This window comes from Rhagoletis pomonella, unplaced genomic scaffold (genome assembly GCF_013731165.1).
Source record: "Rhagoletis pomonella isolate Grant_MI unplaced genomic scaffold, Rhpom_1.0 Rhpom_scaffold_00002, whole genome shotgun sequence".
NCBI classification, from domain to species: domain Eukaryota; kingdom Metazoa; phylum Arthropoda; class Insecta; order Diptera; family Tephritidae; genus Rhagoletis; species Rhagoletis pomonella.
Window position 1 is genome coordinate 81024594 of NW_023458556.1, and position 15663 is coordinate 81040256.

The 15663-nt window shown below is 34.6% G+C and overlaps 1 protein-coding gene across 2 annotated transcripts in view; it reads left to right on the forward strand.

Moving 5' to 3' along the window:
- Window positions 1–418: 418 nt before the first annotated feature.
- Window positions 419–15663, forward strand: part of LOC118734109 (proline dehydrogenase 1, mitochondrial) — a 181146-nt gene continuing 165901 nt past the window's right edge. For both annotated transcript variants that reach the window (XM_036463818.1, XM_036463819.1), the window contains exon 1: window positions 419–552. The gene's annotated coding sequence lies outside the window, so the exon portion shown is untranslated. The remainder of the gene's footprint in view (window positions 553–15663) is intronic.

Below are 15663 nucleotides of genomic sequence, written 5' to 3' on the forward strand. Positions count from 1 at the left end.
TTCAATATCTAAATGCTCTGTCGATGGTAATATGATTTTTTTTTAACGCGACAGCGACATCATGAATTTGTATGAGTTTTTCATAAAAGAAGAGGAAGAACTGTATCTGTAAGCTGGTCAGAACCACAGTCGTGGTATAGCTCTGTCGTCGCCAAAATAATTTGCTACACAAGAAATCGTGAAATATTTTTCTGAGGTCCACAGCTCATCGTTTTCAATGTGATTAGAATATTATGTCATACAAATTTGGTAATTTTTTTTTCTGAGTTTGGTAGTTTTCGAGTTTTAGCAAAAAAAATAAAAATCTTGGTGGCAACACTGGTGCTCACTGAGTGAAATTCGCGGTGATATCGTCGTCTCTACCATCGTATCCACCGTTTGGCAATTTGGTTCAATTCACTCGTCTGATTTTGGTCTCGCTCAGTCAGTCAGTCGTGCGCCGTTCACCTCGGGACTTGTGATTTGCTAGTCGGTAGATCAAAACTGAAATAAAAGTATTCGCTGTCTTTCATATATTCCTACCTACCCTGAGAGCACACCGCATACATAGAAGTGCATATCCGCATACAGATTTTTTCAATCGCAAATTTTTTTAGCAAACACAAATTTCAAGTTTTTCTGTGGAAAACAGCTTTTTATTAATTAACCGAAACAAATTTTCTTCGCATATTTTCGACCCCGCAACATCTCAGTGTTTAATTAGTGATGAGTGCAAAACAAATTGATTCTGTTTTTTTTTTACACAATTAGCGAAAAAATTTGTCGGGTAAAAAAACGGAAAAAGTGCCGATTTAACAAAACTTTTTTATTCGGTATATATTTCTTAAACTGCCTATGCACTTTAAACATAAAATATTTAATAAAGGAAAACATGAAAAATGTTTAAGCAAAGCTGGTTTTGGTGATTTCTATATATAGCAGAACAAAATGAGAGAGCGAAATTAAAGGACATGCAAAAAAGTTATATAACTTAGAGCAAGTGGCATAGGTAGCAGGCCTATTATATTATATGTATGTATGTATTTACATATCCATGGTCCTCTGGAATAACGACACAACTCAAAAAAATAAACAGTTACTGCTGAACGGTGACACATGTCGCCAAATCTTGTCTAATCCTTACTTAATCGGCATGAGTGCAGTATTATGGCATGTGGCACTGTTCAGTAGTTTTTAGTTTTAATTTGTGTCGTTGTTGCTGACGTCCATCGGCATGTTCATACACATGTGTTTACATAGCTGGTCATAAGACATTCATATTTACATGCATACACACATATACACATGTACATATCTACATGTTTGTATATCTGTATGTATTGTTACTTGGTTTACGTTGAGCCGAATCAAGTCAGAAATATGCTATCCATTGATTGCATTTGTATACACCTAGTATCAGTGGCGTAGCCGTAGTTATATATGTAGTTTAATAACACAATGCCATTTTATCCTCCTGACTTGTCATTTTTATACCTGGGCACACTTCTGCACAAGGGTATTATAACTTCGTTCTCATAACGAATCGAGATAGATATAGACCAGAGGTTACCAAACTTTTTTCCCCGTAGACCCCTTTCAAAACCTTACTGGTTTCGGTGGACCCCAGCTGCTACATTTCTAACATATTCCCAAAGCTCATCAAAAATTTGAAGACTAGATCTAACGATGTAAATTTGCATCGCGGGTGAGTTCCAAAACTAAATTCGAAGGGGCAAAAATTAAAATTAAATATTTTCTCATGTTCTCTTTATTAAAACAATGCAATTACACACTTGCAAGTTTAAAAAAACAGAGCTCGTAAAGCGATCAAAGTGCTCTCTCGCTCTGAGGAGTTATATTTTTTTAAGCGAACTTCGAGCGCTAGCGTTATTTACATTCTCTTTAGCAAAACCTCCCTCCTCACATGTTTGGCTCACTCATGAATTTGCATGTGGCGTATTGGTAAAATAGTTTATTTGTGTTGATGGCATCATTTTTATTTTTATCACTCCGAGTTTTAAAGTGATGAGAATGCCTGGTTTGAGTCAGTTCTGGCCAAATGGTTAGATGTCTCATTATCAACTCCCGAGTGACCAGAGTAAAGCAAGCAACATAAGTTGAGACTTGCATTGCTGAACTAGTTAGGAAGTATATAGATAGAGGGCTGGCCAATGCCTTAAGTGCAGCCTGGCTGTCACTTCAGGTATGCAAACTCCTTTCTCTCTACCTATTTTCTACCACGTAGGTCATGGCTTTGAGGATTGCAAATACCTCAGCCTGGAAGCCTGGGGTACATTCCCCAAGATACAAGTGAAGCTTATCTCCATTAACTTCGAAAAAGACCTCACGTCCCGACCAAGAGTCAGTTGAGGAGCCATCAGTGAAGACTCGACAATGTATGAGTCCGGGCAAAGTGCTGGAATTAAACCGGCATTCAGCTTCAGGGAACTCAACATTATAGAACCTCTTCAACAAAGGTAATGGTGGCGTAATATCCTATAGCATTGAAAATACACAAGTGCTCAAATCTCTGCCGCCAGCATTTTTCGCCTCGCCCCACTCAGTGTTATAAGAATATCCGTTTCTTTCTAGTCTGAATGTTACCTTTAAGGTTTCTCTACGCATGAAGACATAAAGCGACGGTAAGTGCAGCAGTGCGTCAAGAGCACTACACACCACTCAAAAAAATTAAAGTTAAATAAAGAACATATCAAGCAACCATTTTGATTCTTTACTATCGATAAATGGTATAAGTTAAGAATCCGAACATTGCAAAAAATAAAAAATAGGTATGAGTGTTGATAGAGGTTTTTGAGACAAATACAACAGTATACTTTTTTTGAGGCAGAAACAACAACAACTAAGGCAGTTATAAAAGGTCAAAAGTAAAATGGAGCGTTTTTCTAAATCCAGATATCTTGAAAAGCATCTCACGGATTCTAAAAATTTTGATGTCATTAAATAGGAAATGTGAGTCGCTTTAATTACATATGTAAACGTTATATATAACTTCTTATGTTTTAGCAAAAATCCAATTTATGTAAAAAAAAATAAAAAAAATTTTAAACAAACACATTTTTCTTTAATAAGTACCGCATTAATTACAGTTAAAAGTCTTATTAATAAATAGTCCACAAATCAAGCTTTCGTTTGATATACAAAATGTTGTGTTTAATCCTCGCAAATCGGAGTATTTCAAAAAATAACTCTGGTCGGACCAATGCCAGCTACGCTATCCACAGTATTTTTGCGCAAAACCTTTTTCTTAGTAAGGGTTATAATCCCTAAGCTCGGCCGCTGGCCGCCAACACAGAAGGTGTTCTGTGCAAAAGTTGTTGCGCCCCTCTTCTTCGGCAACACAGAAAGGAGAATTCTGTTTAGTAAGGGTTATAATCCCTAAGCGCGCCCGAAGTCCGCCAACTCAGAAGGTGTTCTGTGCAAAAAGGTTTTGCCCCCCTCTTCTCCAGCAACACAGAAAGGAGAATTCTGCTTAGTAAGGGTTATAATACCTAAGCGCGGCCGAAGGCCGCCAACGCAGAAGGTGTTGCGCCCCTCTTCTTCGGCAACACAGAAAGGAGAATTCTGCTTAGTAAGGGTTATAATCCGTCTGCGCGGCCGAAGGCCGCCAACGCAGAAGGTGTTCTGTGAAAAAATGGTGTTGTGCCCCTCTTCTTCGGCAACACGGAAAGGAGAATACTACTTAGTAAGGGTTATAATCCGTAAAGCTGATGCCACATAAAACTTTTGCTTCGCTTTACGTGACAGATTGGCTTTGACAGATAAGATGAATTGTATGAAAATGCACAAAGCATGCCACATAAATCGTTGAAGCTGCAGCGCGAAGCGAAAAGATGGCCACCTCCCATCTTTTTGCGCGCTTTGACAATCAGCCGGTTTAATATTTATGGGTCGATTACGGATAGCAGCACAACAACGGTTCGGTTGCCAGCTGACAACACAACTGGAAAAAAATTTGTATTACGAATGCCAACTATCGTCAGTTGCTGTACAGTTATCGATAATCGAAATTTGACAGTTCGATAACCAGCAAGCGGCTGTAAACAAGCTGTGCGAGTAAAATTAAATTATTAAAATTAAGAAATTTAAAGATAACACAGCAATAAAGTTAAATTAATCACAATAATTTGTTTAAGAGGAAGGGAAGTGCATGAACGCGGCCTCAATCAGGCGACTTTTAAAGGATAATTCCAATCCCCTATAGCTACCGTGGGCACTGTAAGAAAAAGTTAATGCTTTCAAGGTTTTTCTTTTATTATCGTTTTGTGTTCATTTTAAAAGCATATTGAGGACTTCCAAAAGAAGCTGTAGTATAATTGGTTAATAAACGGATGAACCACTTCGTTCCACTTCAATACCTACGCTCATAAAAGCTTGCGCACCTCTTCGATTTTTCGCAGAAGGAAGTGCCACAGCAATGACTTCAATTTGGAAAACTTGGTATGTCGGTAGTTTTAAAAGAGGTGCTTCAGTTGGTAAAGGAAAAAATTTGCAATCAGTGTTCGCTTTTTTTTCGCCAAAAGGGTGTACTCCACGGGAACTAAAATTTCAAGTTATTGTTTTGTTATTTTCACCATGTTCTGTAAAAGCAAACTGCATTGCAAAATGTTAATATCATTCAAATTATTAAAAAGTAAAATATATGACACCCTCCAAAACATTCCCAGCAACCACAAAAACGAAGTCGCCTGTATACACACTTTGTAGCAACTGCAGTTGTCAGTTGAAAGTTGCCAGTTGCCATCTGTAATATCGTTTTGGCAACTAGCAACGCAACTGAAGTTCGATTGCTATCGATAATCGACCCATTATTTTGTTTTGTCCAAATTCGATTTTTCATGCAGAAACATAAAACTTAATTACATTGCTGATAATTTTAATGCAAAATATATAAAATCCACAGCAACTTTGCCGAGTAAAAAAGCGGTACAAAATTGTTTTCTTGGCGTTCATTGTGGCATACCTTTTGCGTCTGGCGCTTTGCTGGCAAAGTTATAAATGTCACGCAAAGCTACAAAGTTTTATCTGGCATCAGCTTAAGCGCGGCCGAAGGCCGCCTATCCAGAAAAAGGTTTTGCGCAAAATACTGTGGATAGCGTAGCTGGCATTGGTCTGACCAGGGTTATTTTTTGAAATACTCCGATTTGCGAGGATTAAACACAACCTGTTGTATATCAAACGAAAGCTTGAGTTGTGCTATTTATATATATGTAATTAAATCCACTTACATTTCCTATTTAATGACATCAAAATTTTTAGAATCCGTGCGATGGTTTTCGAGATATATGGATTTGAAAAAAGCGCTACATTTGACCTTTGACCTTTCGTAACTACCTTAGTTGTTGTTTCTGCCTCAAAAACCGTTATATTTGTCTCAAAAACCCCCATCGAACTCAATTTTTTTACAACGCTTTTATCAACTTGCAATGTTGTGTGTCCAGAAACTTTCAATGTTGTGGATCCAGAAACTTTCAATGTTGTGTGTCCGACACCATAAAACCTTTGCTTTGAAAAGTTCCGCATAGTGCATAGGGCGACATCTGTAGCGAATAGGGCGAGGTAGATGACATCTAGATGTCGCCCTATGTACTACGTTTGCTACAGCGGAAATAGACGACATGCCATTTCTTTAAATAAAATTAATTGGTGCTCGTTTGTATGTACATACATATGTAAATGCATGTGTGTGCACCTTTCTATTAATATCGTTGAATTATTTTAATATCTATTGCAAAATTTTATTCAGACAGGACTAAAAAAGTAGAAAATAAATAATATAAAAAAAACTTTTTAATATACAACGCTTTTATAAATGGACTAAAAAGTAGAAAATAATACTTCTCAGTCCCATAGAATTTGTTTTGATAACTTTTGATTTTGAAATTTTAGCAAAAGTCATTATAAACAATCTATGAAATTGAAAATGAAAAGCGTGGGGCGCATGTAATACACTTGAATTGATATGAAAAGTAATATATGTATGTATGTATGTGGGTATATGAATAACGACCGCTTAAAATCGATTTCAAAGTTCTACTTTCGCTGTAGAAATTTTAGGTCTACGTTATGTAGTTTGACTATTGTCAAGTAAATCGAATGCTTTGTATTGCATGCGCTCCACGTTTTTCATTTTCAATTTCATAGATTGTTTATAATGACTTTTGCTAAAATTTCAAAATCAAAAGTTATCAAAACAAATTCTATGGGACTGAGAAATATTATTTTGTACTTTTTAGTCTATTTATAAAAGCGTTGTATATTAAAAAGTTTTTTTTATATTATTTATTTTGTTGTAATCTTTCTATTGTTCGGATTCTTAACTTGTTCCTCGATAAATTTTCGTGGACTCCAGTTACAACTCGTGGATTCCCATATTTTTTTCACGCCAACGTAGACCCCGTCGAGTCTCCCGTGGACCCCTGGGGGTCCACTGGACCACTTTGGGAATCACCGATATAGACAAATGTATACATAAATGATCAGAATGAAAAAAGAAATCGATTAAGCGGCGGCTGTCTGTCCGTCCGTCTGGGCACACGATAACTCGAGTAAGATCAATTCGGTAACCGTTCGAGCGATTTGTACCAAACTAGGAACGATTATTGTGCTTGCCACATAAAAGCAAAACGCTGAAAATTATTGAAATCGGACTAAAATTACACCCACTTTTTATATAACGGTAAATTTCAGAAATGCTTCAAACTTCGATATTTCGAAATTTAAGGACGCTAACTTACACAAAATTGATACTAACAACATTCCCTTGAAAACAAGTAATATTATTATGGAATTTCGTGGAATGGGCGTGATGCCGCTCACATATAACTATACAGGTTTATCGAAGATGTTTGAAATAGGGATAAAACCACCCCTGCTATAAAAACTATATTTAGTAATTGCGCCGAGTATCTAATGATCAGCTCCGCCCGAACTAAGACTTTTTTACTTGTTTATTTCAGACTTATGACAAAATACATTTTTATAAATATTTGAGATTATCCGTTATTGGATTATGCATGTGAATATTTAGCCTGTACCAAGCAGAGTTGACAACCGTCCGGTTTTCACCCGGAAAGTCCGGTTTTTTAGAGCTTTGTCCGTGTCCGTTTTGACGGCACATCCGGACATCAAAATGTCCGATTTTTGAGGGTCCGGGTAATTAAATGATTAATATTTCAGTTTATAAAAATTTTTCGACATATTTTGACACAATTTTATCTCCTTTATCTATACATTACTGATGTTGTTATGGGCCAAAAACAGACAGATAACAGATTTAACTGCACATGTACACGACTAAACACCTATCTTGATCGAGATTCGCAGTGTTGCCAGGTCTTCGGCATGAGAAAACGTCCATCTTGGTCTGAAAAAACGTCATTTCCTATCCAAAAACGTCTTTTTCAAATGAATGTACAAAAAATTGTTCTTATTAAACTTTTATTGTATACAAAGGTACATATCGAGCCCTAACCGCCAAAATAACGTAAGGGACATTTTTTCCAAAATTTTATTTTTGATGCAGAAATATTCCTAAAGCATTTAGATGCATTTCTGCATCAAAAAGAAAATTTTGAAAAAAACCGTTATTTTGGCGGTTCGGGCTCGATATGTACGTAAGGTATATTAAAATGTCATTTCGACAGAGCACATTTAAAATTCATTGTAAACTGGTTTGAGATCGTTAATATAAAAATCATTTTATAAATACACTTGTGATCAGCTGATTAAGTCATCAACATTTTGATCGATTTTGGCTGTTTCTCTTTCGTTTATTTAATGTTTATTATTTTTCCATAAAAGCCAAGCTGATTAACAAACAAAATATAAATCCACAAAAATTGTGCAAAAATTATAAACAATCTGCAAATTTTCAGCTAGATTTTCAACTTTTTGTTCAGATTTTTTAGATTTTTTTTTTTTGAGTATGCAGTTTGATAGCCCATTAAATTTCAGGGCAATAATGTGGAAGTTTAAAGGGGCTAAATAATCGCGTTGATTTTTAATAATTTTTTTTTCTTGTAGACATTTGGTTAGGGGCTCAGTTGTGGAAAATGCTAAATTACGTTCTGCTAAGAAGGAACATAGCAATAGGTCCATTCAATATCAAAAAATTTTACTAGCAGGAATTTGCAGGAGTCATAAAGTAAGGTTATGTTTCAAATTCAAATGTAAACAACTGTTTAAGAGGATGATTTGATGAAACATAATTAGTGAAATGAAAATATGGATGAAAATTTTAAATCTATTGTATTTTTTTTTTATTTTATGACGATGGGAACTATTCCCAATTAAAAAGAAAATTGCGCGCCAAAACTTAACCGTCAGAAAGTGTCAAAGTGGCTTAAGTTGCAAGTTTTTACTAGTTTTGCGTTCAATAACTTTTTCAGAAAATTTTCTCTAGCTCTCAATTTTACTCTCTATTTATCTTTTATGCTCTCGCTGCAAGTACTTACTGGAAAAGTTATTGAATGGACCTAATATTTCACTCTTTTTTGCATTCATTACATTTTCAATGAAGTCTTAAAAAAGTCGCCTACTTTTTTCTGCCGTTTTATGCTGCACAGCTTTTTTGATGCTTTTGCGAGCGTGCCTGCTGCAATAGATCGGCTCTTCCTGATTTGGCTTTTAATGTGCAATTGCAAACATTACAGCAGCCCTCGTAACCTCAAGTGTTTACACAACCAGCCTTTGAACACGGGATCCTTAGTCCAAGAATCAATCTTTTGAAGCAGCTGCAGCAAAACACAAAGATTGTAAAGATTTATTAAGAAAATAATTCAAAATCAGTTCTACTTATAAGATTTAGTAACAAAGAAAAATTACTGGGAAGTTAAAAAACGTCATTTTTTACACAAAAAACGTCCAAACGTCAACAGGATACAGAAAACGTCCAAATGACCTTAAAAACGTCAACCTGGCAACGCTGATTGGTCGATATACCGCTTTTTAATCCCGTTTGACAATGTGATTTCACTTATTTGACGACAAATTCCATTGAATTTCACATAGTCTTTAGTCGCTTCGACTACCATTGTTCCCTTTTTGTATCGCTGATTTTTTTTCTTTACGTTGATCATTCCCTCTTCGCAAATCTTGACAGCCGCAGTAGTTACTTAGCTGTATTAAACAAGGTGTGATTGACAACACAATTAGGTTCTCTTTCTCTCATCATAAAATACCCTAAAATTCTCAACATATTCTTAAAAAACATTTTCGAATGACTTCCCGCACTAACAAATTTTTATCTCTGCTATTTTTTTTAACCAATTTTAAGTTTTTATATGACTTTGTAAGTCCTTTTTCAGACACGTCAAGTCTTGAAAGCAATTGTGTTTTCTATTTGCTTCCACACGCGTCAACTTTAATTGAATTCAAGTCCTTGGTTCTTAAATGGGAAGCAACGAAAAGATCAAAAGAGAACAAGAAAACTTGAAACGAATTGACGGTACGGAGGTATCTGTACTCTTCCCCTCTCTTCCCACCTCCTTCACCACCGAACGAGCAGACTTTAAAGCAAGACTTGACGTGTCTGAAAGGGGACTAATGAAAAATATTTGTACTATTTAAAGAAATAATAAGTTTTGTGAGCATATTGCAAATATCGATGGTCCTATGCAATAACGACATAACTCAAAATTTCATATTTTTCAGTAGAGCCAATTAAAGATTTTGTGTTTCGTAATTTAGCAATAATATGTCTTGGAACATAATTATTCCGGATTATTTGCAGTCATTCTGTTAGGAAAATTTGTAAGCTTCCAAATTATGACTTTTTCTAAAGATTTAGTAAGTGCTGGACGGCAAAAATACGAAATAAGTAACAACCCTAAGTAAGTAAACGCAGAAAACTCCATTTTTATTGCTGAACAACGGCACAAAACGAAAAGTGTCGTTGTTGCCCTTAAAAGAATTACTAATTGTCTTACTCAAACTAAATATGTAATGAACAACGGCACAATATGAAAAGTGTCGTTATTTCACATTGAAGCATCACTAATGTGGCAATATTCAGTAGTAAGGGTTGGCAACTTCGGTTTTGTGACAAATGGCAAAACTGCGCCTCTGCCGGATTCGTAACAACTAGCCATATGTCGATTTGCCACAGAAAAATATGATTAGCCCGCTATACAACTCAAAAACATGAAATGTTGAGTTGTGTCGTTATTGCAGAGGACCATCGATATATATTTATTATTCTTTCCAATTCAACCACATTTTTTGTAAAAATTTTAAAAGAAAATAGTCTCTTTTATTCACTACTTTGAAAATAGTGTAAAACTAGGTACCATTTATAAAAATCTATAGAAAATTTCGGAAGTTATGATTTTTCCAAAATCACTTCGATAAATTTCACAGCAAATTTTAATCAGTTGGATTGGATTCACTTTCGAGGTTTCAATAGATTGTCTAGTTCACCTTCAAATGACCTCAATATGACCTCGTGAGACCAAAATGACCCGGATTCGGGTTCAACGACCCCAAAACTTATATATTCATAGGAAAATTTTTGGGAGACTGGTCGGAAAATGAAAATGGTGACTTAGTACCGAATTATTATTTTTTTTTATAAGTGCCACATAACCTTCGATTCTACATAAAAACGCCACACTTTTCACATCTTAAAAATTACTTTAGCTCTTTACCATTTTTGGGCAGAGCCGCATGCGTTTTGACGTGGAAAGACCTATATAAATCCTATGTGCATGATTGTGTTTTTCATCCGAAAGCATTTTATGAATAATAGATACATGTAGCGCGGGATTTCTGTTATAACTATAGTATAAAACGGGATTTAGGTTATATTTGGACGGGATTTTATTAACCCAGTTACTGGCAACACTGGTCTGAAATTGCAGAGGTAAAATTCTACTCCCTTCTCTCTCCCGTCTATAAAAAGCCGACTTCAGACATCCGGTGTGCAGCCGGATAACACCAAAAGTTTTATAATAGTTTACTTGCGCAAAACTGAAGAGAAAATACTCTTTCATTTTGCTCTATAAAATAGTCTATTAAAATCTTATAAGACCAAAAGGGCTCCAACGGGCGGAACTTGGTAGTGTAAACTGTTGATCTATAGTTAGTTGTAAATTGTATGTTGTACTATAAGAATAGTAGTCTACAAAATGAGTTCATAAAATATTTAAATATTTTAAGCAAGGAATGAAACCGAAACCGTAACCGTTTAAAACCGTTTCGTTTTTAAAAACCGAAACCGTAACCGTTATCGTGACCTGAAAAGGAACGAAACCGAAACCGTTTCAAGCACAGGTTTCAGTCGGTTTCCAGAAACTTATAAAAATCAGCTGCAGGATCTAGCAACCAAATTTGTTTTATTCAGTAGCATAACTGTGGCGTTCCACAAAATTTGACTTGTATGACAAATTTGTTGTCTAGTATGTGGGTAGCCTTACTTTTAAGTCTTATATATCGTCACTTATAGCAACACTGATAAATGTGTAAAAAGGTAGCAGTGCTGCCGCTGTCACTTCAGATGACGAGTCTGATGATTTTGAGTTAATGTAGTCTCAGTTAGACGCGAATCGTAACTCTGATTATCTTAGTGGACCGGAAAACTCTGAAATTATCCGTCCTCCCTTAGTGGCCTTTGCTAATCAAAGACGGCAAGAACGAAGTATTGATGTTCTACAATATTGGAAACAAATCAGTCTTTGCGGAAACCGCACTTAGCTCAGTTAGCTAAAATAGTTTTAGCTGTTCCTGCAACGCAGGTCAGTGTTCCAAGGCTGCTTTCTAGCCTAAAATTCATTATGCCACCTACGAGAGCCAATTTAAGTAGTAATGTAGTGGATTCGATTTCATTGATAAGAACTAATCAATTTATGGGCTATAAATATTTAAATAAATTTATTAGCTCTTGCGAGTAAGATGTGACTCTTTTTAATCAAACGATTATTATTATATATCAACAAAAATTCTGTGAAATCACTCTTACTTATGTCGTCGTTTAAAGTACAAAACCGCGTATGTGAGGTGCATTTACATCTGTTCATAAGCCGTATGAATTTCCCTATAAAAGATGCACCAACTCTATGAAGAAATGAATGAAAGCGATATATGTATATTTAACAATTTTTCCTTATATACTTGACAAGTATTTTTTCGTAAATAACAAACAAAAAAATTTCATTTTGGCCTAACTTTGAAATTAGAAGCTTATTTTTGTTAATGTGCTTTAAAAAGGACATACTGCCAATAAAGCCTTGCGGTTTGCCATTTCTTCAAATATGTAATGCTTCCATTCAAACAGTTCTTTGTTCAGAAATTGCTTGTTTACGTTTTTTGTCTTTCATATTAAAAACATTTGGCATAAGTTGAAATCATAGGGATGCCGTTTTCTTTCGTTTCTCAATGGATTTTATACTTGAAAAGGCACCAAAATATGTATGCAATACTTTTACATATCGTCATTTAAAGTACAAAACCGCGCATCAAGAAAACGCAAAACCTTGTAGGTGTGGTTGCCTAAATTTTATAGGAGAGAGTAAAAATTGTCATAATTCAAAACGGTTCTCTCTTTTAAACTTAATTATCTCTTCTTATGTCTAAATATCGAAATTTTAGTATAAATGATTAAGGGCTTGATGATAGGAGCTTCCGGTGAGCAAATATCTTTTTTGGCACAAATGTCGGTTACGGGGTTTTGCAGAACCACGTTACGCGCTTTTGTACTTTAAACGACGATATACTTACACAATATGTTAGTGTTTGGCCTATCTTCTCCTCCGATATGGGGCGTGCGCCTTGATTTTGTCATACAAAGTGGAAGGGCAGTTTTACGCCGACTCCGAACGGCAATTGTATTTTTATGAGAAGCTGTTTTCATGACAGAATACACTCGGAGGTTTACTATTACCAACAGAGGGGACCGCGAACATCGGAGTGTATATATGTAATACAAAAAAGAATGAGAGGTACTATAAGAAAATGTACCCAAATTCAGGAGCAAATGAAAAAATGCTCATTGAAAATAACTCACATGTACAAATTAAAAAATATAACTTAAGCGGTTACAGCGCTAAACAAAAGGAAGAGTTAGAAAAACTAGCAATGCGGAAGGAAAGATAAGACCATCAAATGTTTGTTTGTTTCGTTAATTCTCCTAACCTTTTAAGATATGACACTCTATTCTTTGCATTAGTTTGCAAATATACACTTATTGTTCTACGATGGCAAACATTTTCGTGGGATGTTTTTCTTTAATTTCGAATTGAAAATACATTACGATCTTATTGTACCGAAACAAGTGTGGTATCCCTGCATTTTGAAAAAGCCAGAAAGAAGCATCAACTGCATGAAAAAATTTTGTCTTATATGTATATTTGGCAAGTCTTTTTGTAAACAACAAAAAATACACATTTTCATCATGATGCAATAAAGAAGGTGATGTACGTAGTGACCGCTCGCTTCGCTACTGCCTTATCTCAACGTTGTATTTTGGAAGTAGAAGAAAAAGGGGAAGAAAGTAAGGCCGTTTTGGGGGAAAAATTATTAAAAAAGAATTAAATTTCATACTTTCTTAAAAAATATTCTTATTTTTTTATATTATCGCAATGTAATAGTATATAAATAATAATACGATAAAATACAATTTTTTCTGGTTTATTAAAAATAAGGGCACGTTTATTAGTCTCTTACCTTACCAGATATATAATCCAAATAGGATTAATATTGACGAAGAACAGTTTTACTGATATAACGAACCGATTTGCCTTCATTAAATTCGGTAATGTTGCTTTTATTAAAAAATATGTACATACATCTTCTTACATTAAACGAGCCGTTCTCGGAAACGGCTCCAACGATTTTGCTGAAATTTTGTACACAGATAATTGAGGGATTCACAACGGTGTCGTATTTATGTCGTAAACTTTAAAAGCTTAAATAAATGTCTAGAGATCTTGAAACCACAACCAACAAATTTTTTTAACACTGCGAAAATGCATAATAGTACTTTGACGGTACTTTGCGATCCCCCGTAATATATTTTTTAGGCGTTTAAAGTTTACTACATACAACAATACTACACTTACGACACCGTTGTGAATACCCCAAATATTTTGAATTTTGAGGTTATCTGAATGGGCAATATCTCCGAGAAGACTCGTATAAGGTTGCCACCTATTCGAAATTAGTTACAAATTAATTAGAACATCACAATATGGGTACCAAATGGAAGGTATTTTAAAGATCCCTAATTCAAATATTTTTAATAGGGTTGCCACCTATTTTTAATCGCATATTTAATTTTTTGGTTCGAAAAAAAGGTAAAATATAACTATTCATGGGTACCAAGAGAAACCCCTTGAAACCACAACCAACAAATTTTTTAACACTGCGAAAATTCATATTATTACTTTGACGGTACTTTGCGATCCCCCGTAATATATTTTTTAGGCGTTTAAAGTTTACTACATACAACAATACGACACTTACGACACCGTTTTGAATATTTTGAATTTTGAGGTTATCTGAATAGGCAATATCTCCGAGAAGACTCACAATATGGGTACCAAATTGAAGGTATTTTAAAGATCCCTAATTCAAAAATATTTTTAATAGGGTTGCCACCTATTTTTAATCGCATATTTAATGTTTTGTTTAGAAAAAAAGGTAAAATATTACTATTCATGGGTACCAAGAGAAGGTTCTTAAACAATGCTTTCTCTATATACAAAATGTTATCCCTTAGAATTTATCTAAAACATCGCAATATGGATATCAAATGAAAGGTGTTGTTGAGAACTATGGTCAGAAAACATTTTCTGCCAGGATTGCCACGCTTCTATGCAATACACATTTTTATTTTGTTAATTTCAATCAGAATTTTTACAAGCTTTTGTTTAACTTGGTCATCCCGCGGAAATCGCGGAAATTTCCAATCGATTTTATACTTTCTTAAAAATATTTTGCTTGCATAATCTTCTGTTCTCTTTCATTGCAAGTTGAATTGTTTTAATATCTATTGCAAAATTTTGTACATAAAATAAAATAAAACTTTTTAATATACAACGCTTTTATAAATGGACTAAAAATTATAAAATAATTTTTCTTAGTCCCATAAAATTTGTATATGTAACTTTTGATTTTAAAATTTTAGCAGAAGTCATTATAAACCATTTATGAGATTGAAAATGAAAAGCGTGGGGCGCATGTAATAGACATGAATTGATATGAAGGGTAATATATGTATGTATGAATGTGGGTATATGAATAACGACCTCTTAAAATCGATCTCAAATTTGTACTTTCTCTGTAGAAATTTTAGGTCTATGTTATGGAGTTTGATTATTGTCAATTAAATGTAATGCTTTGTACTGCATACGCTTCACGTTTTTCGTTTTCAATCTCATAAATGGCTTATAATGACTTTTGCTAAAATTTCAAAATCAACAACGGGCCCTCAGCTTAGATGAAAATGCTTCAGTTTAAGATGTACTTTACATATAAAGAACTTTTCTATTTAAAGCAACAAAATAAAATCTTTATAAGAGCTGTTTTCATTATAAAGGTTTGCTCAAGCAGCAGCGGTATGGTACCGCGCGGTGTAACTCCATATGGCATATTTGCTCATGTATAGATATACATATATACATTTGTATATATGTAGTTAACTTACATACATACCCAGTAGAATTTATATGC